This window comes from Lissotriton helveticus, chromosome 2_1 (assembly GCF_964261635.1).
Source record: "Lissotriton helveticus chromosome 2_1, aLisHel1.1, whole genome shotgun sequence".
NCBI classification, from domain to species: domain Eukaryota; kingdom Metazoa; phylum Chordata; class Amphibia; order Caudata; family Salamandridae; genus Lissotriton; species Lissotriton helveticus.
The window spans coordinates 1501500621-1501525743 of NC_136059.1; positions in this window are offsets into that span (position 1 = coordinate 1501500621).

Here is a 25123-nt window from a genome sequence, read left to right on the forward strand (position 1 = left end):
AATACTTGGGCAACCAATTAATAACACATATAGCCTCTCGTATAGCTAATGATCAACACATGCAGCAGTTTACAGAACAACAGACATAATGATGCACAAATTAAGACAGTTTAGTCACTAACCCATGCATTCAGTGAGACACATTTAATCACTCACTCATACAGTCAGTCATGCACCTACTAAATCCTTCATCCAGACACTTATACATCCACTCAAGACATATTTTAACTTTACAGAAAAATACAGTCACTGGATGTTGTCATCAGTGATGTCATCAGTGATGTCATTTGAGATGTCATCAGTGATGTCATCAGTGATGTCACTGACCATGTCATGAATGATGTAATATGTGACATGATCAGCAGTGGATTGCGGGTGCGCGATATATAGTTAGTGCAACTAACTATATATGGAATTTCAATGGTTTTGTGTGAGTAAAATAAGGTTTTTTAAATGCTAATTCCTAACTATATATGGTCTATAACCTATGGTTTTTTCAGTGAATTTTCAAGGTTTTGTAAATGCTAATTCCTAACTATATATGGTCTATAACCTATGGTTTTTTCAGTGAATATATATATATATATATATATATATATATATATATATATATATATATATATATATATATATATATATATATATATATCCAACCATTGCAGAATCCCATTCAAGAAGTACGCCTCGTGAAGGTAAATTATAGCCCACTTTATTGGTTACGAACAGCCTGCCAGCAGGCTCATTCCAGGAAGCATAAGTGTCCAAAGTTCAGCCGCCAGACGCGTTTCAGGCAAAGTGCCTTTCATCAGTGGCGTTAATTGGCAAATGCTGGCTGGTGGCGCTTATGGGAGAACACTCCGCCTTTCATCCCCTGCTCAGGTAGGCGTGGCCTCTTGCGAGGCCTGCTGGGTGATGTAGTCTTCTCCTAATTATCCACAGTGGTCGTGCCTCCACGCCTGCGCGAGCAGTGAAAGTGGTTTGCAGAACTAAGGAGAAAAGCGTCAGAGACTAGATACCTGGTGTTGAGCTTCACAGTCGAGCAGATTTGGTCTTCGAAACATCAATCTGATTTAAATCGTTAACTTTCCGTATTGGGACTTGATATCTGCAGCGAAAAAGGGCAATATAATGTGCGAGCCTCGTAACCACAGGCAGTAGGGGTGCCTGAGTACGGAACTGAAGAACAGTTATTAGAAGAACCAGTATAAATAGATTAAGTTGATTGTACCCCTGACAAAGGATTATGTCTAACCCGAAATGCATTGGGCTTTTTCTTTCATGAAGTTTGACAATATGTTTTTGTTCATTTATATGATTTCCACTCAATTTAATTGAAATGTATGTAAGCTAAGAAGCTGATATAATGAAGGAATACGTATAATGTTATTACAAATAATATTTGTGTTTCAGAAATACTAAAAAGTTTATGATTTAATGTATTGCTACCTTTTAGTTGTTCTCCTGAGGCACAGCCGGGAGCAGGGACATTCTGTGATTTTTTAACTGTGTAATAACTTGTGTTTTTAAACAGACCTAAAGCTTGTTTTCCCCGCACAGCGGCAGAACGCTGACGCGGGCGGGTGGTTCCTGAAACCCGGACGTCATTGGACGGTTCCAAAGGCACACCCACTGATACAAGCCACGCCCCCTACCTGTACAAAACGCGGGCTGACTGCTAGCGCGGCGCTTTTAGTTGTTCTCCTGAGGCACAGCCGGGAGCAGGGACATTCTGTGATTTTTTAACTGTTTAATAACTTGTGTTTTTTAAACGGACCTAAAGCTTGTTTTCCCCGCACAGCGGCAGAACGCTGACGCAGGCGGGTGGTTCCTGAAGCCCGGACGCCATTGGACGGTTCCAAAGGCACGCCCACTGATACAAGCCACGCCCCCTACCTGTACAAAACGCGCGCTGACTGCTAGCGCGGCGCTTTTAGTTGTTCTCCTGAGGCACAGCCGGGAGCAAGGACATTCTGTGATTTTTTAACTGTGTAATAACTTGTGTTTTTAAACGGACCTAAAGCTTGTTTTCCCCGCACAGAGGCAGAACGCTGACGCGGGCGGGTGGTTCCTGAAGCCCGGACGTCATTGGACGGTTCCAAAGGCACGCCCACTGATACAAGCCACGCCCCCTATCTGTACAAAACACGCGCTGACTGCTAGCGCGGCGCTTTTAGTTGTTCTCCTGAGGCACAGCCGGGAGCAGGGACATTCAGTGATTTTTTAACTGTGTAATAACTTGTGTTTTTAAACGGACCTAAAGCTTGTTTTCCCCGCACAGCGGCAGAACGCTGACGCGGGCGGGTGGTTCCTGAAGCCCGGATGTCATTGGACGGTTCCAAAGGCACGCCCACTGATACAAGCCACGCCCCTACCTGTACAAAACGCGTGCTGACTGCTAGCGCAGCGCTTTTAGTTGTTCTCCTGAGGCACAGCCGGGAGCAGGGATATTCTGTGATTTTTTAACAGTGTAATAACTTGTGTTTTTAAACGGACCTAAAGCTTGTTTTCCCCGCACAGCGGCAGAACGCTGACGTGGGTGGGTGGTTCCTGAAGCCCGGACGTCATTGGGCGGTTCCAAAGGCAGGCCCACTGATACAAGCCACGCCCCCACTTTCCCACCTTTCCCACTTCCATAAAGGTGGTTTCAATGCCGGAAGCGCAGTGGACGCGTGGATTGCGCGCCGAAGGCGCGTTTAAGGCAAGCTCGTCTGCGCTCGTCCGCGCCAAGGTAGTGTCATGGGCCACCTACGCTGCCGGTTTTGATCTTCCATATCAGGAGCAACTCCCTCTCGGTCCTCCTTACTCTAGAGAGGAGCTCATCCAAATAGGTAAGCAGCATGCAGATAAAGGCATACTCTCCCTAGCGCCTACGTCACATCCTCGAGCTGATGTATTATGTGACGCTTTTTTGAATTGCGGGCTACTAAACGTTAGGTCCCTGCCTAAACACTGTACGGAGATCCAATTTCTAATGGACTCTCACGAATTAGATAGTCTGTTCATGACAGAAACTTGGAATCATCCTGACTGCCTGGTCGACCCTGGCTTTGCCTGCCCATCTGGGTTTAAATTTCTCCATTCCCCTAGGCCTACTGGAAAAGGCGGGGGTGTGGGAGTGATTTTCAGAGCCTCTTGCAGCATTAAGGTCCTCACCTTAGACCCTACTTTGGGTACTGAGATGTTGGGACTTTCTATCCAGATCCACTCTGGGATAACTGTCACAGGGCTAGTTTGCTATCGCCCACCAGGGTCGTTTAGCCTTCAACAGCAACAAGCGCTAATCACTACCCTGACCAATATCGCTCTATCTCACCAGAAGTTACTTATACTTGGTGATTTCAATCTTTGGCGTAATGGCACACTCGATTTAGCTCTCGGGAACTTTCTTATAGCCTGTGATAGTTTTGGTCTCTCCCAACTGGTCTCTGGGGCCACTCACAAAGCTGGCCACCTCTTGGATCTGGTCTTTGCGGCTCCAGATCTGGTGGTAATGGAGGATACCCTGCCGATGGACTGGACAAATCACTCTCTAGTCAAATTCTTCCTTCTTAAGAAGACGGGCTCCTACAAAGCCCCTGGCCTGACTAGGGAAATTAAGTGCAGAGACTGGAAGGCTCTCTCACGATTACACCCTTCTGGTGAATTGTTCCATCTGGATTCGCTCTTCGAGGTGAACAAAAGTACTGATGAAAATTACAACTCTCTTTACACAAGTATTTCATCGGTTGTTGACGCCCTTGCTCCTCTAAAAACTCGGACCTGCAGGGGAAAAGACTCTGCTCCTTGGTTTAACGACGATCTAAAAACTTCAAAACTGGGATGTAAACAAGCAGAGAGAAGGTGGAGACGCGACTATAATGAAATTTCTAGAGTAATGTGGAAAACTAAGCTCCTTGCCTATAAAAATCGCATTAAAAAATCTAAAGCTGACTATTACTCCTCTCTAATCTGTAACACCACCAACAACTCTAGGAGTATTTTTAACATCCTAAATAGCGTCACCAACCCAGAGTCTTGCAAGAATGCGATTGTCCCGTCCCAAGACCTTTGTGACAATCTGGCCACTTTCTTTAAGGAGAAAATAGAACTGATCCTTAAAGACTTGGACTCCCCTCTCGATATTGACACCCCCTCTGTCCCTAGTCCTGTCCCTCCGGTGAAGCGATTATCTGATTTGGTTCTGGTCCGGAAAATTCATTAGTCAGCTTTCCGCCGCTTACATTTGAAAACTTTTCGAAGGTAGCTAGAGTGTTTGTTTCTGGGTCTCCTCTGGACCCGGTGCCTCCCAAAATTTGGAAGGAATTTGAAGATGAACTTTTCCCCACACTCCATCTAATCTGTAATCAATCCCTGGTGACTGGCACCGTCCCAGCTCACTGGAAACGGGCGTTAGTCTCCCCCTTGCTAAAAAAACCCTCCTTGGATCCTGACTGTTCCAAAAACTATCGGCCCATCTCACTGCTGCCGTTTCCTGCCAAGATAGTTGAACGGGTGGTCAGTAATATGCTTTCCACCCACCTGGAACATCATCTACTACTTGACGAGGACCAATTCGGCTTTCGGCCTGCTCATGGAACTGAAACAGCCCTCATCACTGCTATGGACGAACTTCAAAGGCGCGCAGACAGAAGACAGGCATCGTTTTTAAACCTGCTCGACATGTCTGCCGCCTTTGACACGGTGAATCATAAGATCTTACTGAGGCGGCTGTTTGAGGCAGGAGTGAGAGATACGGCACTGCAATGGTTTCACTCTTTTTTGCAGGATAGGCAGCAGGCAGTATCTATGCCTCCTTTTCAATCATCTTTCTCCCCAGTACTGCCCGGAGTTCCTCAGGGCTCCGCTATTAGCCCAATTCTTTTTAACGTTTACCTTAGGCCGCTAATTTCACTTAATTAAAGGCTTCGGCATTAGAATCGTTAACTACGCCGATGACACGCAGATGATCCTTTCCTTGGAAGGAGAGGATTCTATCTCTGTGGAGGTCTTACATAATTGTTTACGGAACACATCAAGGTGGCTGAAGGATAATTCACTTCAGTTTAATGTCGAGAAAACCGAGGTGCTCTTAAGCGCTGGCACGAGGATCCCTCACCCGTTCCCTAACAACTTTTGGCCCCCGGAAACAGGCTCCAACGTACGGCCCGCGGACTCTGTCCGCAACTTAGGTGTCATGTTGAACCATAGGCTCAGCATGGAGACCCATGTACAAAAAACATCGGCGTGCTGCCTCGCCATCCTTCGCTCACTAAGGAAGGTTCTGCCCCTCTTACCCACCCATGCGCGCGCCCAAGTGGTTAGATGCACCATCCTGAGCAGGCTGGACTATTGCAACTTCCTCCTGCTCGGTCCCCTGACTTTCTGCTGGACAGGCTCCAAAGGGTCCAATCTACGGCTGCAAAACTGGCCTTGGGGCTGCCGAGAAGATCTCATGGACCATCTGCCTTGGCAAAACTACACTGGCTTCCTCTTAGACAGAGGATTCAATTTAAGGCCCTCTGTATAGTTTTTAGGGCCCTCCGGGGCTGCGGTCCAGCCCCTCTTAAATCTAAGTTTGTATGGTACGCTCCTACTAGACAACTTCGTTCATCTGACGCTAAACTGGTAGTTGTTCCCAGATTTAGGAAGGTCAGAGCCGGAGGTAGATCCTTCGAGGTGGCTGCCGCTAGACTATGGAACACTCTCCCCATCGAGATTAGGCATATTAATGAACTCCTGCAGTTTAGAAGAATGGTGAAAACTTGGCTTTTCCCTGGCTAAACCTTCTTCCTCTGTTCCTGCTTCTCGCTCCCTTCTGAGGTCGACCAGCGCCAGGATGCCTGCAATGGTGACAGTTGCGCTTTATAAATTCTTAAATATATATGAGGAAATCAGCCTTGTAAAGTCAATCTTCCAGGGCTGCACCTGCCCCGCTTTGCGTGCTGTTCACTGTTCATTAGGAGAAGACTACATCACCCAGCAGGCCTCGCAAGAGGCTACGCCTACCTGAGCAGAGGATGAAAGACGGAGTGTTCTCCCGTAAGCGCCTCCAGCCAGCAATTGCCAATTAACGCCACTGATAAAAGGCACTTTGCCTGAAAAGGGTCTGGCGGCTGAACTTTGGACACTTATGCTTCCTGGAATGAGCCTGCTGGCAGGCTGTTCGTAACCAATAAAGGGGCTATAATTTACCTTCACGAGGCGTACTTCTTGAATGGGATTCTGCAATGGTTGGATATATATATATGTTACCTACTGGCAGTCGCCAGTAGGTAGTTATAGTTAGGATTGTTTTCCATAGGGAAATCGCAATATTCTATTGGGAATAACTTTGGCGCCAGTTGAGGAATCTGCCTGAAATTTTCCTCAAATTTGCCTAGCGGCGCTCCGGTCCTTCCCTGAAAGTTTAGGGGGGATTTGTCAAGCGGGGGCCAAGATAAAACGGGGGTCCCAAAACGTGTTTTCCCCATGTTAATTTCCATAGGGCGGTTGGACTCACTTTTAGCCTGAATGGCTGAATGGATTTCCACCAAACTTGGCAAAATTGTAGGGACTGGTAGCCCGATGTGCCTTTGCTATGTCTCAAGATATGTGCTTCAGTGGATTTTGAGTAATTTAGGTTAAAAAAATATATATATCTATAGCAGCTTACCCGTGAGCTCAACCGTACGCTTACGGTACGCTTACCGTACGCATTCCGTACGCACATGTACGCGTACCATACACGTACCTCTAGTGCACGAGCTGCATTCTGATTGGCTGCCAATGTCTGTCAACACTCCAAAACAGAAACTGTTGGCAGCCATCTTGTGCCTCGGTAGACTGAGGCACAGGAAAGCAGAAAAACAAACGTGTAGAACTCAAAAATGGGGCAGGGTAGAAGCATCCTGACCCCTAGGCCTGCTCAGCGGGTCCCACAAGGACCGCCAAGGCCCAAAAAAAAAAAAAATGGAAAGTCGCGGGGTACGCTTACGGTGCGCGTACGGTACGCGCACCTTACGCGTACCCGTACGGTGCACGTACCCCCTTTTTTTAAAAGAAAAAAAAAAGATTTGGGGGCCTTGTAGAAACACCCTGACCCCCCTCGGGCTTTTCAGGTGGTCCCATACGGATATTAACATATATAAACATTATCCGCTAATAGAATTAGCATTTAAAAAACCTTGCGAGTTCACTGAAAAAACCAAAGGTTTCAGGCCTTATATAGTTAGGAATTAGCATTTAAAAAACCTTTGAAATTCACTGAAAAAACCATAGGTTTCACACCACTTATAGTTAGGAATTAGCATTTAAAAACCTATGAAATTCACTGAAAAAAACATACGTTTCACACCAGTTATAGTTAGGAATTAGCATTTAAAAAACCTATTAAATTCACTGAAAAAACCATAGGTTTGACACCAGTTATAGTTAGCTGAACATTTTACTCATACACACACACACACACCCCACACACATACCCCCCCACACACACACCCCACACCCACCCCCCACACACACCCCCCACACATACCTCACACACCCCACACATCCCCTACACACACACCTCACCCCCCCACACACACACACCTCTGACACACACCCCCCCCACACACACACACACACACACACACCACACACACACCTCACACACACACACACACACACCCACACATGCACGCCTCACACACACACACCCACACACACCCCCCCACACACACACACCCACACACACGCCCCCCACACACACACACACACACCCCACACACATACCCCCCCACACACACACCCCACACCCACCCCCCCCACACACACACCACACGCACACACACTCATTATTTTTTTTTATTTTTTGAGGGGGTGCGCGCCCCGGTACACGTATCGGTACACGTACCGGTACGTGTACCCTGGAGAAAAAAAGAAAGACAGTTTTTTTTAGAAATGTAGCATTTTTATATAAATTGGAGGTAGTTTTGAAAAGAACTGTTTTTTTATTCTTATTGTTGTTTTATATTTTTTTATTGGTTTTTTGAACTTTTTTAGGTTTTTTGGCATTTCTGAAAATTTTATATTTTTTGTAGTTTTTCTGGGTTAAACAAAACACAGGGAATTGCAAACAGCTCAACTGGAGCAAAAAAAAATAGAAAAAAATTAAAGTTGCTTGCTGCAGTGATGGTTGTCTGCAGCTCAATTGAGTAAAGTGATGCTTTGCTCACCATATGAAATTGTTTTGTTGCAATATTTGCAAACAAATTTAAAATTTGCAAACCTGGTTTGTACTTTAGAGACCATCTCCCTAGCCTCTGCACCTGATGGAGTGGGTTGATTGGAGGCGCTTGAAGAAAAAGGATGGGGAGGGTTCTTGGTCAGTTCCCTGACCTCTGCTGCCGAATAATTGTTCGGGTGCTTCCTCTGCATATGTTGAATCATAGTGTGGTTCCCAAAAGAATACTTCTTCTTTGGGTTCCCTCTTGACAGTTGTTGGCCACAGATGAGGCAAGTCACCTTAGCTGCATTCACCTATTTTGCACCCCTTGGCATCCTGTAAAAGTTCCAAAAAAAAAGGTTCCTTGGGTCTGTATGGGGGATAGTCCTCAGGCAGAAAGTCCCTCTCCTCGTCCTCCTGTTCGTCCTCCTCTTCTTCTTGACCACCAATGTGGTCTTGTGGTAGTCCTTGTGGTGGTGGTGGAGGTGGTGGTGGTGCAGATGCACCTGCAGCTGCTACTAGTGAAGCCATTTCTCACAGAATGAATGCAGGTCTTCTTCACTCAAACAACAAAGTGAAAATGAGGGACTCTCTCTTCTTGGTGCTGGTTTGCCGTCCTGGGGCTGCTGTGTGCGTTTTCTTGCACCAAACTTCGGAATCAGCTCGGGGCCGGATTTGCACCCACGCCTCGCGGCTCCCGCTCCGCGGGACCCGCTTCGCCACAAGACCCCGAGGTCTGCAAAGGACCCACCAGGGTGCAGTAAGGGCCGAGCAGGGCTGCGAGCGCGCAGGGACTCGGTGTTCCAGGAGTCCCTGCTGGCCGATAGAAGACACCTGGCCCGCTCTCCCTGCTAGCCCCGCCCCCCTGAGCAGCGGGGGATTCAAAGCCTCACCTCATTCTTTGCTTTGCGGGACTCTCTCTTCTTGGTGCTGGTTTGCCGTCCTGGGGCTGCTGTGTGCGTTTTCTTGCACCAAACTTCGGAATCAGCTCGGGCCGGATTTGCACCCACGTCTCGCGGCTCCCGCTCCGTGGGACCCGCTTCGCCACAAGACCCCGAGGTCTGCAAAGGACCCACCAGGGTGCAGTAAGGGCCGAGCAGGGCTGCGAGCGCGCAGGGACTCGGTGTTCCAGGAGTCCCTGCTGGCTGATAGAAGACACCTGGCCCGCTCTCCCTGCTAGCCCCGCCCCCCCTGAGCACCGGGGGATTTAAAGCCTCACCTCATTCTTTGCTTTGCGGGACTCTCTCTTCTTGGTGCTGGTGTGCCGTCCTGGGGCTGCTGTGTGCGTTTTCTTGCACCAAACTTCGGAATCAGCTCGGGCCGGATTTGCACCCACGTCTCGCGGCTCCCGCTCCGCGGGACCCGCTTCGCCACAAGACCCCGAGGTCTGCAAAGGACCCACCAGGGTGCAGTAAGGGCCGAGCAGGGCTGCGAGCGCGCAGGGACTCGGTGTTCCAGGAGTCCCTGCTGGCCGATAGAAGACACCTGGCCCGCTCTCCCTGCTAGCCCCGCCCCCCCTGAGCACCGGGGGATTCAAAGCCTCACCTCATTCTTTGCTTTGCGGGACTCTCTCTTCTTGGTGCTGGTGTGCCGTCCTGGGGCTGCTGTGTGCGTTTTCTTGCACCAAACTTCAGAATCAGCTCGGGGCCGGATTTGCACCCACGCCTCGCGGCTCCCGCTCCGCGGGACCCGCTTCGCCACAAGACCCCGAGGTCTGCAAAGGACCCACCAGGGTGCAGTAAGGGCCGTGCAGGGCTGCGAGCGCGCAGGGACTCGGTGTTCCAGGAGTCCCTGCTGGCCGATAGAAGACACCTGGCCCGCTCTCCCTGCTAGCCCCGCCCCCCCTGAGCACCGGGGGATTCAAAGCCTCACCTCATTCTTTGCTTTGCGGGACTCTCTCTTCTTGGTGCTGGTTTGCCGTCCTGGGGCTGCTGTGTGCGTTTTCTTGCACCAAACTTCGGAATCAGTTCGGGCCGGATTTGCACCCACGCCTCGCGGCTCCCGCTCCGCGGGACCCACTTCGCCACAAGACCCCAAGGTCTGCAAAGGACCCACCAGGGTGCAGTAAGGGCCGAGCAGGGCTGCGAGCGCCCAGGGACTCGGTGTTCCAGGAGTCCCTGCTGGCCGATAGAAGACACCTGCCCCGCTCTCCCTGCTAGCCCCGCCCCCCTGAGCACCGGGGGATTCAAAGCCTCACCTCATTCTTTGCTTTGCGGGACTCTCTCTTCTTGGTGCTGGTTTGCCGTCCTGGGGCTGCTGTGTGCGTTTTCTTGCACCAAACTTCGGAATCAGCTCGGGCCGGATTTGCACCCACGCCTCACGGCTCCCGCTCCGCGAGACCCGCTTCGCCACAAGACCCCGAGGTCTGCAAAGGACCCACCAGGGTGCAGTAAGGGCTGAGCAGGGCTGCGAGCGAGCAGGGACTCGGTGTTCCAGGAGTCCCTGCTGGCCGATAGAAGACACCTGGCCCGCTCTCCCTGCTAGCCCCGCCCCCCAGAGCACCGGGGGATTCAAAGCCTCACCTCATTCTTTGCTTTGCGGGACTCTCTCTTCTTGGTGCTGGTTTGCCGTCCTGGGGCTGCTGTGTGCGTTTTCTTGCACCAAACTTCGGAATCAGCTCGGGGCCGGATTTGCACCCACGCCTCGCGGCTCCCGCTCCGCGGGACCCGCTTCGCCACAAGACCCCGAGGTCTGCAATGGACCCACTAGGGTGTAGTAAGGGCCGAGCAGGGCTGCGAGCGCGCAGGGACTCGGTGTTCCAGGAGTCCCTGCTGGCCGATAGAAGACACCTGGCCCGCTCTCCCTGCTAGCCCCGCCCCCCTGAGCACCGGGGGATTCAAAGCCTCACCTCATTCTTTGCTTTGCGGGACTCTCTCTTCTTGGTGCTGGTTTGCCGTCCTGGGGCTGCTGTGTGCGTTTTCTTGCACCAAACTTCGGAATCAGCTCGGGGCCGGATTTGCACCCACGCATCGCGGCTCCCGCTCCGCGGGACCCACTTCGCCACAAGACCCCGAGGTCTGCAAAGGACCCACCAGGGTGCAGTAAGGGCCGAGCAGGGCTGCGAGCGCGCAGGGACTCGGTGTTCCAGGAGTCCCTGCTGGCCGATAGAAGACACCTGGCCCGCTCTCCCTGCTAGCCCCGCCCCCCTGAGCACCGGGGGATTCAAAGCCTCACCTCATTCTTTGCTTTGCGGGACTCTCTCTTCTTGGTGCTGGTTTGCCGTCCTGGGGCTGCTGTGTGCGTTTTCTTGCACCAAACTTCGGAATCAGCTCGGACCGGATTTGCACCCACGCCTCGCGGCTCCCGCTCCGCGAGACCCGCTTCGCCACAAGACCCCGAGGTCTGCAAAGGACCCACCAGGGTGCAGTAAGGGCCGAGCAGGGCTGCGAGCGCGCAGGGACTCGATGTTCCAGGAGTCCCTGCTGGCCGATAGAAGACACCTGGCCCGCTCTCCCTGCTAGCCCCGCCCCCCCTGAGCACCGGGGGATTCAAAGCCTCACCTCATTCTTTGCTTTGCGGGACTCTCTCTTCTTGGTGCTGGTTTGCCGTCCTGGGGCTGCTGTGTGCGTTTTCTTGCACCAAACTTCGGAATCAGCACGGGACCGGATTTGCACCCACGCCTCGCGGCTCCCGCTCCGCGGGACCCGCTTCGCCACAAGACCCCGAGGTCTGCAAAGGACCCACCAGGGTGCAGTAAGGGCCGAGCAGGGCTGCGAGCGCGCAGGGACTCGGTGTTCCAGGAGTCTCTGCTGGCCGATAGAAGACACCTGGCCCGCTCTCCCTGCTAGCCCCGCCCCCCTGAGCACCGGGGGATTCAAAGCCTCACCTCATTCTTTGCTTTGCGGGACTCTCTCTTCTTGGTGCTGGTTTGCCGTCCTGGGGCTGCTGTGTGCGTTTTCTTGCACCAAACTTCGGAATCAGCTCGGACCGGATTTGCACCCACGCCTCGCGGCTCCCGCTCCGCGAGACCCGCTTCGCCACAAGACCCCGAGGTCTGCAAAGGACCTACCAGGGTGCAGTAAGGGCCGAGCAGGGCTGCGAGCGCGCAGGGACTCGGTGTTCCAGGAGTCCCTGCTGGCCGATAGAAGACACCTGGCCCGCTCTCCCTGCTAGCCCCGCCCCCCCTGAGCACCGGGGGATTCAAAGCCTCACCTCATTCTTTGCTTTGCGGGACTCTCTCTTCTTGGTGCTGGTTTGCCGTCCTGGGCCTGCTGTGTGCGTTTTCTTGCACCAAACTTCGGAATCAGCTCGGGGCCGGATTTGCACCCACGCCTCGCGGCTCCCGCTCCGCGGGACCCGCTTCGCCACAAGACCCCGAGGTCTGCAAAGGACCCACCAGGGTGCAGTAAGGGCCGAGCAGGGCTGCGAGCGCGCAGGGACTCGGTGTTCCAGGAGTCCCTGCTGGCCGATAGAAGACACCTGGCCCGCTCTCCCTGCTAGCCCCGCCACCCTGAGCACCGGGGGATTCAAAGCCTCATTCCTATTGGTCTAAATTACCGTTTAAGTGGATCAACACTCTGCTGCGCGGGAGCGCGCGGGAGCGTCCCGGGACAAGGGCGGGACCGTCTGTGGCCGTCAGGGGCCGAAGGAGGCTGGGCTGGGCCCACTTATTTTCGCCTGCACCCTCTTGATACTAACTGAACCAGGCCACGGCCATGCCCTCACCGGCTCCAAGTGAAACCCCTTCAAGGGTGGGCGGATGTAACACTGGGACCTTGGATAATTTTTTTAAACCTGCAAAGGGCGAAGGGGGAAAAGAAAGCTCCTTAGAGAAGCGAAGGGCAGAGCGTCGTCGCTCTATTGAAACCATGAAATGTAGACCCCTGAGCGAGATAATCCCTTACCCCATCTCTCAAGAGGAAGGCACCCTTAATGATAGTCAGGATCCCTCAACCCAAGATGGTGTCCCCCTACTATTAAGAGATAGCATCACCACCCCTGGTACACTGTCCGAACAGATCACGGAGCCCATTCCACCCCCAATTTCTACCTGTATGATGGTTGATTTGGTCACCCAAACCCTTCCTCCAGACAAAATCAACAAAACTAAGCCTAAGCAAATTGTAGTGGCGGAGCTCCATGGCCCCCCACCAAGGAAGCGTAGAAGGAGGACGAGGGGGGGACAGGGGAAAACGAAAATACCTCACTCAGACTTCGGCAAAAAACACAAGCCTGCACCTACCCTAGTCAGGGTTAGAGAGAATGTGCACATTGAAACCCTTCCCAATGATATAAGCACTATTTCTGTTGTTACAAACAGTGATTTAGGGGGTAATCCGTCCATTACAGCTCCCCCCACTACATCACTGGGGAGTATAGAATTCCTACTTCGTTCACTTTTGCAGCCCATTAGCGAAAGTTTGAAAAAAGTCGAAATTAGGCTTACTATCCTAGAGGCAACTCTAACCACTCTGAACACCTCGGTTAGTAAGCAGACCAGAAATATGGGGCCTAATCCTCCCTTGGGAAACCCCCCCAACACACAAAACCCTCCCTCTAATATAGGAGATTTACGGGGTTCCAATGTAGGAGCTCTGAATGGCACTGTCACTGCCCCCCCTTTGCAGCCACTTATGGCTATCCCTGTTCGGACCCCACGCAGCACCTTAAATATTATGCCTCCTCAGACAATAGACCCTGCCCCCCATAGTCTAGAGCCAGGCACAAATCCTGGGCCACCTCCCACTGTTAATAATTCCTCTTCCCCTCTTGACCGGCCTGTTCAAAGATTACGGAGACCTGACCTGCCACCGGAGTCTAATAGCCTTATGGTGGTTTTAGCGGGAGCCCCCCCTTTACAAAGGGGTGAAAACGAAGATTTCCAATCTCTTAAGAAGAAAGTCATTAAATGGCTAAATTGGAATAGACCCCTACCACCACATTTTAATAATGAGATTATTATGGTCAGAAGGGTGCCATGGTTGGGGAATACGAGGAAAACAATAATAGGGGACTGCATAATGGTGTCCTTCAGGGACCTGGGTACTGTTTTACACATCTGCGCGGGGTCAAACAGATCATTGGACTCTACTATACAGACCCTCCCAGTCTCTTTCTTTTTTCCACCCATTCGCATGCATTACGACCCGCCGCAAGGCAAATGGACAAGGGTGGAACAGAGACCTAGGCATAAAGAATATGTTCAGCGTTCTAACTACCAGCTACCTGAAACACCCTTTTTCCACTTTAATCGCTTTAACTGCCTGAGCGGGCTTGATGGGGTTGATTGACTGTCCTTCAATAACCCTGCGACCCTGGACAATGGTCCCTGTGATCCCCCTAAGCCATCCGGATTCATTGTTGATAACGTCCCCGATGTAACAACTGGTGCAACATCTGGAATTGCCCCCTCTTATTCTTCCATCACGGCAACTCCTGTCATTGAACACTTAAGACTAATCTGGTGGAACGTGGCCGGATTGGCCAACAAGCTGGCTGACCAAGACTGGGGATCTTATATTGAGACTGGCGATGTTTGTATGTTCCAGGAAACCTGGGCAAGGGAACACTATGGGCACCAAGGCTATCAGTCATTTTACATCCTGGCCAGGTGGGAGGGTAAAGGTCGCCCTTCTGGTGGGCTCACGGCCTGGGTGGCGTCCCACCTAGGCTGTGAGGCCACACGGTTATTGACCCCCTCTGACGATATCCTTGTGGTTCTACTGTCCTGGCCAAACCAAGCGAAACTTGCCCTAATAAACATTTACTCTAGGCCGGTTGGAATTGCTAGGGAATCGCCCACCTTAGACGAACTCTCGGATTATCTGTCCGAAATACCAGGAGATCTACCTTATATAGTGGGAGGGGACTTAAATTCCCATTTTGAGCCACTGCCATGCCTTTTAGAGGGCTTTCCAATAGAAGAAGAGCTCAGGTGGTCAGTGCCCTCGGTAGAAGCTCCCCCTCCGAAGGCATGGACTCCTGTAGCATTGCAGATTACAGCTCTCACTCTAAGGTTTGGAATTAGAACCTGTAATGGGCGTATTAGATCTGACATACCAAGTAGAACCACCTATAACAGAGTGGGAAGAGAATCCCGCTTGGATTATGTCCTGGTACAGATAGCGAACTGGCTAGCTATTCGGGATTTTAGGGTTATGGAAAGGCTAGACAGCGACCACAACGCCCTCGAACTTGACCTCATTCACCCCGGCTTTCAAACCAGCATATTGTCCGGGGAGGGGAACAAACCTGAACTCCTACTGGAAAACAACAGGAGAAGAGTCAGGTGGGAACAACTGGCCGCGAGCGAGGAGAAACTCCCGAGGCTCTACGCAGGGTTGATTTCCACTTTTGAAACTGTGGGAGATTTAGCCACCGGGGTGGGTAACAAAGGCCAAATTATATCAGGCACACGAGGACCTTGTAAAGGCTGCGGCACCCACCCTCTTCAGCAATGCACAGAATCCAAGGAGGGGGCAGCCACACAAATCTTCATGGTATAATGCAGCCTGTAGAAAGGCAAAAGGGGAACTCCTTAGATCCATCAAAGAGGGTTTGGGTGGAGAGCAGTTAAGAGAAAGGAGATGGGCATATAAAAAACTAATTGCCCACGCTAAAACCGAATGGGAGGAGAACCAATGTGAAGAGCTCACTAGGTCCTTAGCAACCAAGGATCATCGAATGTTCGGGGGGTCGGGGAATCTCCTTTCGGCAATTGAGCCAAATATTGCACCAGAGGTGTGGCAGGCACATTTTCAATCCCTCTATAGCTCTGAGCCGGGAGAACCTACCAACGACACCAGAGTTGGTTGGCCCGATTATGAGGGGGATCCAATAAGATTGGACGAGGTCAAGGCAGCAATAGCTGGACTAACCTCGGGAAAGGCGCCAGGTTTGGATGGCCTACCCAGGGATTTGTTCAAGCAGGAGCCCACCATCTGGGCCCCCTACCTTGCTACCCTGTTCAATGGAGTTCTAAGCGGCATGGAAATCCCCAGTACTTGGCTGGGGGCGGAGGTGGTCCCCATATTTAAAAAGGGCTCGCCTCTTCTCCCAGCCAACTACAGACCAAAAAGTCTAATCGATGTGTCGCAGAAGCTCTTTGGTAGGGTATTGCTGAACCGGCTTCAGGACTGGGCAGAAGAGCTGGGTGTTCTTAGCCCGTACCAGGCGGGAATTAGAAAGGGAGTCTCCACAGTGGACCAGGTTTTTCGACTGAATATGATCTACTGGAGGGCTGCGATATTCGAGGGCGGCAGCCTATACACAATTTTTGTGGATCTCCGGGCCGCCTTCGACCTGGTGCCCAGAGGGAAACTTTGGAGCGTTTTGGCCGAGATGGGCGTACCACCGGACATCCTGATAATCTTGCAGAGATTACACCACAACAATTATGCCCGTGTGAGGTGCGGGAGGTCCGGGGCACTGACGGATAGATTTCCCCGTTGACCGAGGGGTTAGGCAGGGTTGTGTGCTGGCACCGACCCTGTTTTGCCTCTTTGTCAACGGGGTAATCGCCCATCTAAATGCCACCGAATATACTGACGCCCCTAAATTGAACGGCAGCAGGGTGCCTGCAATCATGTTTGCAGACGACACCCTGCTGCTGTCCAAAACCCCAATGGGGATACAGAGGATCCTTGACTCGTTCGTGTCTTTTTGCACTGATAGGGGCTTAGAAATTAATGTGGGTAAAACCAAGTTTATGGTCCTGAACCAAAGACAAAAACTGCGGACAAATCCACTTTTGGGAGCCTCACGGCTCGAGAGAGTCTCCACCTTTGAATATCTTGGTGTAACTCTCAATGAAACCATGTCTTGGGGATCACATCAGAGCAGGGCCAACCTCAAATTGGTTCAGACCACAGGGGGTATCACGCGGATGATGAACCACTCCACATATCGCCCGTTGGGGCCGCTCATCCAGATCTACAAAGCTCAGGCCAGGGGCGCTACTATGTATGGTGCGGAACTGTGGGGACATATACCTTGCCGCAGTTTGTCCTCAACTGAGAATAACTTCATCAGGCAGATGGTTGCGCTTCCGGCCAGCACCCCACTCCTCCCCTTGAGACTAGATCTGGGTCTGCGACCAATAGCTGACGAACTAGGGCTGAGACCCATAGCCTTCTGGCGAAGGTTGTGGAGTAGTGAAGATCTTCTTGCCTACAGGGCAGAACTGATGGAGCTGTTAACCCACCCGAAAGCCCTATTGATCCCCTGGATAAAATATATCCAGAAATCCTGTATGATCCTGGGGTTTCCTGGCCTTTGGTCCAACCCGGCTAACGCCTCATTAAACATCTCAAAGAGAGCTTTGGCCATCGCCTATCATGAACAAAAATTAGCCATGGCCTTAGTTAGCCGGGGTGAAGGGTCACTTACCTCTGTTTTTGTGCAAAGCAAGGACTCGTACAGGTTGGAGAGAGTTCTAGACGCTATTTCCCCCGTGCTGGCCAGGAAGTTGTTTCTCCAATGGCGATATGGCACACTGCCTTTACGATCTTTTATCAGCTCCTGGTCAACACCCCCTTCCACAAAGCAGTGCCCGGCCTGCGCAGGTGCGGAGGAAAGCGATCTACACGTGTACTTGTTTTGTCCAGTGTATAAGGCAGCGAGGAAATATTGGCTCCTACCATTGATTAGAAACCTGGGTTGTAGGGAGTACCTTCCAATGTATAGAATTTTAAAAACTGATGCTTCCACCCTAACTGTGTTTGCAATAGCGAAATTTCTCACCAATGTGTGGCACACTCGCACTCGTATTCTGAAGATGCAGGCCCTCTTTTAATGTTAAGGTTTACACTTTTAAATGTAATTCTTTTAGCATGCAATTCTAAGGTTTTTACTGTATAAGTATGCATCGATTGATTATGCAAGTCGATTTTATGCTGATTTACATATGTTTTATTGTATATCTTTGGTGGCCAACGGCCGAAATAAAGATTGAATGATGATGATGAAAATGAGGAAAAAAGGTGGGGTCTTTCATCATTTGGAAAACAAACTGTTGTGAACCAATCAAAAGTGTTATTTTCAGGTCTCATAACCTGGGCTTTCTCATCATTTGGAAACCAAAAGTGTTCTGAACCAATCAAAAGTGTTCTTTTCAGGTCACATGACCCGACGCGCTTACGCTACGCGCCCCGGTGCGTGCCCGGGGGCGCGCCCGTAGTCGCGCCCCGGGGCGCGCCCGGCGGCACTTACGTTGCGCAATCGTATGCGCTCGGGTGCTTCCGGGTGCGCTTACGTAGTGCATCATATGACGCATCACGCGGCTACGCGATATGTCAAGATGTTGTTTTCGTTCGCGGGAATAGCGCTAACGGGACGCTCACCGGTACGCACCCCGGGGAGCGCCGAAGCACTGCGCTTACCGGTGAGCGCATCGGTACGTGCCCCGGGAGCGCTCCGGGGCAAAAAACAAAAAAAAATACTATTACATAATTATACAATATAAAATTTGTTATAAAAAATATTACTTTTCATACCTATAGAGATTTGCTATTAAAAAACCATTGAAATTCACTGAAAAAACCATAGGTTTCACACCAGTTATAGTTAGCTGGAAATTTTACTCGCATAAAACCATTGAAATTCCCACGTTATAGTTAGTTGGACTCACTATAACTTGCGGGTGCAATGCACTGCTGATGACGTCACATATTACATCACTCATGACATGGTCAGTGACATCACTCATGACATAGATGGTTTGATAGTCATAAGTTTTGTTTTTGTCGTATTAATTATCAACCCCCGAGATTTGCAGAAGTCGCCAAACCTATTCAGGAGTTTCTGGAGTCTCCCCGGTGATTTAGAGATTAGAAGGGTATCGTCTGCGAACAGGAGGGTCGGTGTCTTCTCCTCCGCTAAAATGGGAGCGTCTGCTGGTTCTTGCCTTAAGAAATCAACCACCCCATTGATGTATAAAGAAAACAGGGTGGGAGCCAGCACGCATCCCTGGGGGACCCCCCTGTTCACCACGATCCTTTCTGTCAGTTGCCCCTGTGATCCCCACCTGATGTTTGCATAGTTTATGTTTATGTTTATGTTTATGTCGGTTTATATAGCGCCAAGTCACCGACAGGTCTCAGGGCGCTTTTGACCGCAATGACATCACAGCTCGGGCAGCAACAGGAGGCGAGCTAGGTCTATACTGAGCTCAACGCTGTTCTAAATAGAGTTGTCTTTAGGGCTTTCCTAAAGCAAAGCAGATTTCCTGCCTTGCGAAGAGCTTCCGGCAGCTCATTCCACATTTTGGGCAGTAGGACCGAAAAGGATCTCCCTCCTTTTGTTGCTAGCCTGAACCGAGGACATACCAGCAACTGAGCCTCGGAGGACCTTAGGCTTCTTTCGGGCCTGTATATAACTAGTCTTTCCTTGATATAGGAAGGGGCTTGCCCATAGATGGCCTTGTGGGCTATGCAGAGGCTCTTGAAAGCCGACATTTGCGTCACTGGTAACCAGTGAAGATTCAGCAACAGCGGGGATGCATGAGATCTCCTTGGAAGTCTGAAGATTAATCTTGCCGCATCATTTAAGACTACCTGCAGTCTGTTTGTTAAGGCTTTAGGTAAGCCCAGGTAGAGCGCATTTCCGTAGTCCAGCCTCGACAGTATGGTGGTAGAAACTATTGTGCGGATCATGGACTGGGAAAGAAGTGGAACAAGTTTGCGCAGTTGTCTTATGATGCCGTTACAGGTACCTACTACCGCAGAGATTTGATTGGTCATTGAGAGGGCGCCGTCTAATCTAATGCCAAGACTTTTGACCACGATTGCTGGCTTAGGGGTGGGCCCTAATTCCTGGGGCCAGTGGAGGTCACACCAGGGGTAACAGGTGGATGACACAATTAACACCTCTGTTTTCTCGGGGTTAATCTTCAGGAGATTCCTGGACATCCAGTTGACTGTGTACCTAAGAATCTCCTGTGCCAGCGACTGGGCCCATACGGTGTCATCTATGCTCAGCAACAACTGGGTGTCGTCTGCATAGTTGAACACCCGACAGCCCATCTCAACCAAGGTGCTTATTAGTGGTTGCAGGTATAAGTTGAACAATAAGGGGGACAAGGCAGAGCCTTGGGGTACCCCACATGTCAGGTCTCCTGCTCCTGATACCTCCTCTCCCAGCTGAATCCTCTGGGTTCGCCCGGACAAGAAGGATTCCAGCCAGAGGTAAGCAGAGCCCCGAAACCCAAACCCGGCCAACCTATCCAGGAGTATGGTATGGCTGACGGTATCAAACGCCGCTGATAGGTCTAAAAGTATCAGGGCGCTTGGTTTCTTTCTGTCAGCCAACCCTCTAAGGTCGTCCAGCACCGAGAGCATGACTAACTCGGTGCTATGGTGGGCACGGAACCCTGCCTGCATCTCATGGAGCAGATGGTTAGACTCCAGGAACGCAGCCAGGGACTTCAAAACATGCTGCTAAAGCACCTTGGATAGAAATGGGAGCTGGGAGATGGGCCGATAGTTTTTTAATACTTTGGGATCGGCCCCAGCTTTCTTGATTAGGGGCTTCACTCGGGCCTCTTTAAAGCTAGCTGGCAGCTGTCCCGTGTTCAATGACCTGTTTAGCATGGACAGAATGCGTTCTTCTAGGCTGAGGCGGGCTAGGCGAAACACACTAGGGGGGCATGGGTCGGCTGGAGAGCCTGACTTTGTTTTCCTCATTAAGGTGTCTAGGTTCAATGAATCAATCGGGGGAAAACTAGACAAGTACATTCCATCTGGAGTTTTAGCAGGATGTAGTTCAGTGGAGCCAACTCTGGTACTTGTTATTTCTTGTAAAATACCCTCGACCTTTTCTAGAAAGTATTTCTGAAAGGTGTCGCAATTGAGGGTGGTCTCTATAGATTGAGTTCATTTACTTAGTTCCGTGAGGATTTTAAAAGTTTCCTTCTGAACATTATCTGCCTTATTAATACGATTTTCGTAGAATGTCGCTTTAGATTCCTGTATATGTTTTTTATAGGCTCGAAGCAACTGCCTGTATTGTTCACAGGATTCGGGGTCTTTTTTTCTCCTCCAGTTTCTCTCAGCATTACGCAGAGTTTTCCTATGCTCTCTTAGAGCTGGTGTGAACCAGGGAGCTCCCTTCCCACCACTATTCATTTTCTGGGATTTCACTGGTGCAATCTGATCAATTGCCCTTGTTAGATCACCCATTAGATCTCTACACTCTTGGTCTATGTCGGCGACTGGCGCCGTGGGTTGAGTGAATTCCCTGAGCGACAGAGTCAATGTTTGTGCATCAACATTTTTCCATTGACGAGTCTTTTTAATTTTTGGTGGGGGCTGTGGGGGTTTTGCGCCAATAGGGACATCGCAATATATCAGGTGGTGGTCTGACCAGATACAAGGGAGAACTTTTACTGAGGTGATCTTAGGATCCAACACCCAGACCAGGTCAAGGATATGGCCCTTTATGTGCGTAGGGGAGTCTACCAGTTGCCTGAAGCCAAGCGAACACATTGTTGTCTCCAAAGAGCTAGCTGCTGGCTCCTTTTTCTCCTTGTCCCAGTGTAGATTAAAGTCTCCCGTGACTACTATGTTCTTATAACGTGAGCATATATCCGATATGCTGGCCATAAATAAGTCGTTAAAGGCCGAGGTGGAATTTGGCGGGCGATAGACAGTGAGGATGATTAAACACAAATTGTCAAACATAACTTTTACTGCCAGCAAGTCGGCCAAGTCCACTGTTTCTGCCAAGATTTTAATTGCAGCTAGGTTTTTCTTAAAGAGTATAGCTACTCCTCCCCCACGAACGTTCCCTGCGCGATTATGCCAGTGTATGTCATAACCTGATGGAACTGCTGCTATAATGTCTGGTAGTGAGTTTTCCCCGAGCCAGGTCTCAGTCAATGTTAAAACATCGATTTCTCCAGCTTGGAGTAAGGTGAAAATCTCAAGACTATGGCATTGCAGTGATCTGGTGTTTAAACTAGCCAGATTCAGGGTATGGGAATGGGAGGTGGTCTTACTGCTACATGAACGGCGAATAGAAAGTTCTTCTAGTAAGGCTAGCGTAGTTGGATCCAGGGACTGGGTTCCCCTCTGTAGGTGGTATAAAGCATCCCGTGTGTATGAAAGCCCGCAGCCAAGAGCCCCAGCCCCAGCACCCGTTCGTACGCAGACGGGCTGGACTCTGGCGTGACTCCGGCGCGAATCAGGCGCGTCCGCTGTGTGCGTCCGCTGCGCGGGGTCATGACTAACCGTTTTTATACCTGAGGCTAGAACGCCGAGTCAATGTAGCCCTATCAAAGATGGCCGCCGTCAATTTCGGCCGAGCACAATGAATGAATGGCCCTAGAATCGGCCACAGGTATCTGAATCACCCCCAAAGCAATGAAATACCCCAAAATGCTAGGGAGGGATCGTGTGACTGTCCTGGGTATTATGGGTGTCTATGCTAGCTCCGATGTCAGAAAAACGGGGGGGGGTCGGACACAAAGGAACAACAGTGCAATGCAGTATAAAATATCTAAAATACACAGATTTAAAAGTTAAGCAGCCAAGCTGCTGTGGTGTCAATGCTAGAATCAAGCTATCTCGCGAGCAGCATTTTGCCTCGGCTTTTATACCTGAGGCTAGAACGCCGAGTCAATGTAGCCCTATCAAAGATGGCCGCCGTCAATTTCGGCCGAGCACAATGAATGAATGGCCCTAGAATTGGCCACAGGTATCTGAATCACCCCCAAAGCAATGAAATACCCCAAAATGCTAGGGAGGGATCGTGTGACTGTCCTGGGTATTATGGGTGTCTATGCTAGCTCCGATGTCAGAAAAACGGGGGGGGTCGGACACAAAGGAACAACAGTGCAATGCAGTATAAAATATCTAAAATACACAGATTTAAAAGTTAAGCAGCCAAGCTGCTGTGGTGTCAATGCTAGAATCAAGCTATCTCATTGTCATTGCGCAAGCGTTATAAAATATCGAGAGCCAGGGGGGAATACCAAGTTGTTGAAGGACATACCAATGTTTTTCCCTGGGCACCAGGTCGAACGCGGTCTTCAGATCTATGAAGGTCAAATACAGACTGCCTTTCCCTAGGATTACTGTTTCAAATAGATCATGAAGAACCTGAAGACCTGGTCCATTGCTCCCACCTTTTGTCTAAACCCCGCTTGATAATGGGACAAGATGCTACCATCCTCCATCCATGCTCCAATCCTAGCAAGAAGGACCCTGCCAACCACCTTCTGGATCACATCGATTAGACTAATCGGCCTATCTTTGGCAGTTGGTATATGGTGATGTCATGAGTGATGTCACTGACCATGTCATGAGTGATGTAATATGTGACGTCATCAGCAGTGCATTGCACGCGCAAGTTATAGTGAGTCCAACTAACTATAAAGTGGGAATTTCAATGGTTTTATGTGAGTAAAACTTCCAGCTAACTATAACTGGTGTGAAACCTATGGTTTTTTCAGTGAATTTAATAGGTTTTTTAAATGCTAATTCCTAACTATAACTGGTGTAAAACCTATGTTTTTTTCAGTGAATTTCAATGTTTTTTTAATAGCAAATCTCTATAGGTATAAAAAGTAAAAAAATTTAAAACGAATTTTATATTGTATAATTATGTAATTTTTTTTTTTTTTTTTTGCCCCCAGGGCGCTCCCGGGGCGCGTACCGGTGAACGCACAGGTAAGCGCAATAATACGGCGCGCCCCGGGGCGCGTACCGGTGAGCATACCGGTGAGCATCCCGGTAGCGCTATTCCCACGAACGAAAACAACATCGTGACGTATCGCGTAGCCGCGTGATGCGTCATATGACGCACAGCGTAAGCGCACCCGGAAGCACGCGAGCGCATACGATCGCGCAACGTCCTGACGCACTTACGCTACGCGCCCCCGGGCGCGCCCAGGAACGCGACTACGGGCGCAACCCGGGGCGCGTAGCGTAAGCGCGTCCGGTCATGTGACCTGAAAATAACACTTTCTATTGGTGCAGAACAGTTTTGGTTTCCAAATGATGAAAGCCCGGGTCATGTGACCTGAAAATAACACTTTTCATTGGTTCAGGACAGGTTTTTTTTTCCAAATAATGAAAGACCCCACCTTTTTTCCTTATTCTGACTTTGTCCTTTGACTGAGGAAGACCTGTTTGAACAACTTAGAGAAATATTTTGTACTTTAAAATGGCTACAGTAGCAGCAGCAGCTGGAGCATCTGCACCACCACCACCACCACCAAGAGGACCACCACAACATTACATTGGCGGTCAAGAAGAGGAGAAGGAGGAAGAGGAAGAGGAGGAGGGGAGAAGATGGCTGCATGAAGACAATACCCCATACCAGCCAAGGCCACACATTGTATGGGAGTTGTTTTCTATCCCAGAGGGCAAGAAAAAAGTCAATGCGCCAAAGGTGACTTGCCTAATCTGTGGCATGGAACTTTCAAGGGGGAACCCTAACAAGAAATATTCTTTTGGTAATAATACCATGATTAGACACATGACCCGCAAGCATCCGAACAACTATTCTGCTGCAGAGATCAGGGAACTGGCCAGTAACCTCCCCCAATCTTCAAGGACCACCTCCAAAAGAAAGCAACCCACTCCATCGGGACCAGAGACAACGGAGACGATGCCTTGCATTCAACCACGATTTGAGGATTTCCGAATTACATGTATTCATTGTGGTAAGCTCATCTCCTATGGTGAAAAGAGCGTAAAGCTCATCGTCCTTGCTGGTGACAACCACAATTGCCCCAAAAAACCCTAATTTTTTCCGTTTTTTGTTTTTGCTCCAGTTGAGCCATTTTCAATTCCCTTTTTTTGTTTCTCCCCATAAAAAATACAAAAAAAATATAAAACTGTTCCGAAAAGCCATAAAAAGTACAAAATGTTCAAAAAAATATTAAAAAAATATAAAACAACAAAAAGAAGAAAAAAACAATTCTTTTTAGAACTACCTTTAATTTATAAAAATAAACCTATATTTTTAAAGAATCTCTGTCAATTTTTTTTCCTTAGGGTACGCGCACCGGGGCGCGCA